The sequence below is a fragment of the Cyprinodon variegatus genome, unplaced genomic scaffold (genome assembly GCF_000732505.1).
Source record: "Cyprinodon variegatus isolate N-32 unplaced genomic scaffold, C_variegatus-1.0 Scaffold329, whole genome shotgun sequence".
NCBI classification, from domain to species: Eukaryota; Metazoa; Chordata; class Actinopteri; order Cyprinodontiformes; family Cyprinodontidae; genus Cyprinodon; species Cyprinodon variegatus.
In genome coordinates this window covers 411,160-413,790 of record NW_015150782.1, presented here as the reverse complement: position 1 = coordinate 413,790, position 2,631 = coordinate 411,160, and positions in this window count along the sequence as shown.

The window sequence follows — 2,631 nt, the reverse complement described above, 5'->3', positions numbered from 1 at the left end:
CAGAGTTGTATTATATTAAACTGAACTTCCAATATTCATCACAGTTCGGCGCCAAGTAACCTTTCCTCTGATCACGGAGCAGCTGAGTTGTTTGATCTCCCAATGAATCCTGGGATATCCAGGGCTATGGAGGATACATCGGACCCGTCCTTCAGATCGCGGTAAAAGGAGGACGCATTTTAAGGCCTCATAACTCAACGCCTCGCCATGACGTATCTATGAATCTGACCTTCAGAGATCGCAGCTCCACAATCAACATTTACTTTTCCTTCTCTTTTCAAAGTGAAATTCTTTACATATGTATTCAAGTATAACTTCCTGTTCTTTGCTTTCATCTTAAACCCCAACCTTCAGCCCATCCAGGGGCTGTCATGTAATTTTACCTCCCAGTCTTGCAGCTTTGCTTAGGTCACGGATCGTCCTTGATAACCCCACCCAGATGGTTGACCTCCAGTTTCTCATCCTCTTCCTGTACCGCTGTCCCTTCCAGGGTCACTGCTCCACATCCCTTCCTCTCATTAACACATCTAATGGCTTCCATCCTCTTTTTCCAGATTATTCCTGCATCTTTCCAANAGTATTTTCCTATTTGCAGATTATGCATGAATGATGCCGCATACTTTATGCTGTGTCTGTGCATTAGCCTTTAAATCTGACAGATTTACATGGAGCCAAATTACTTAACCAAAAAAAAAAATATATATATATATATACATACCGGTATATATATATATCTTCATCTATTTCCACTAAAAAATGATCAAAGTACACTGTTCCTTTGAGCTAAGTCTGAAGTGACACTAGCGTTAACATTTGCTATCATCATCCTTAAAACATGGGCCCTTATTTGGCAGCTTCACAGAAAGCCTGACCTTACCCACTGACCTTTCCCAGAGCAGCAGGTCATGACCTTTGAGTCTGTTGGTAAACTGTCTGGTTAATCAGTTTTCATCTAGAAATATAAGATTTACCTAAACTAAACTATATGCTTATTCATGTTGGACTTGTGTTATTTTAAACACACTAGTCTTGCAATAGTCAGNGGTTAGCTTCACGTTGTTTCTTGCTAGGTTAGCTACAGTGTCCTCCACATCAGAAATGCGTCTCTCAGCTTCAGTTAACCTTGTTTTAATTGCACTCACGGAGTTCTTGAGTTCTGTTGTGTCCAATTTAATAAGGGTCACATCACTTGCGACTCCATTTAACGTCGCTCCCACCTTGGCAATCTCCGCAAACAGACCATTTATGTCCGTTACTTGGCTGTCTTCTTGGCTAGCAGCGTTAGCTGAGTTAGCTCCTCTGGTAGCAACAGCGGGCAGGGGGGTCTGCACACATCGTTTTCTTTCACTCGCCGTCGTCATATTTCGGTCAAATTGCTCAGATATAATGAGCGTGCACACAAGCTTCAAGTAGGATGTTGGTAGGAGATGTTTCAAAGTTATTCGTTTAAAATAATGTTGACAGGGCTAGGAGCTCCCTTACAGCGCAGCCATTCCCTTGCACCTCATCACGTGACTCCAGCGTTAACATTTTCTATCATCATCTTTAAAATGTCAAGCAAACATGGGCCCTTATTTGTCAGCTTCACAGAAAGCCTGACCTTACCCACTGACCTTTCCCAGAGCAGCAGGTCATGACCTTTGAGTCTGTTGGTAAACTGTCTGATTAATCAGTTTTTATCTAGAAATATAAGATTTACCTAAACTAAACTATATGCTTATTTATGTTGGACTTGTGTTATTTTAAACACACTAGTCTTGCAAAACAAGAGTCCCCGTGTTTCACCCCAATTCTTTCAGACCATCGCCATACCTAAGCCACACTCTAAGTGTTGTTTATTAAGCCTTATGGCATCAAAGCCTTAATCTTATTGCAGAGACACAGTTTAGATTCTCTACTGATTATAATTGTGATATTTTGAAGGACCTTGTGTTGACCCTGATGTCTTGGTCTTCGGTGACGTCCCTTTAATGCTTCAGCAATGGCACAGTGGATGGCCGATTTCCATGGCGTCTAACTTGGTGCTGTAGTAACACAGAAGCCTCCTTTCCGTTTCCCTGTTTGCCACATCCCAGAGGAGAAGAACCCTTCACTTTCCTTCACATCCGACTCAAACAGGCGCTAACAACTCTGATGCTTCCTGTTTTAGGACGCTAAAAGCCTGCTCTGCCTGTGTCGTCCAACACAGCGGCGCCATTAGTTTCCCATGTCTGGCTTCTGTGATCAGCATTCTGAAAGAGCTACAGTTTCAGCTTATTTAGGCACATCATTTTTGCTGTATTTTGCCAATCTTAAAAATGGTATAATCTTTCATACTGTGCCTGGTTTGGGATGCTCCTTCTAGGACCTTCTGTGATTCCCACCCAAGCAGAGGTGATCACCCTTCCTTTAAGCCCAACTCTGACACCCTTTGACCCTAACCATGATAGAACATCTGCACGCAGCAGACCCACCTGCTGCAATGCTAGCCCTGTAAGAATGTCATCCACATACTGCAGCACACAGCATCTGCACAAAAGACAATGTTTAAATGTTTTCATCAATTCTATTCAGTTTATTTCTATAGCTCCAATTCACATCATGTCATCTCAGGTCACTTTCCAGTTCACCAGATCATCCAGTCAGATTGAT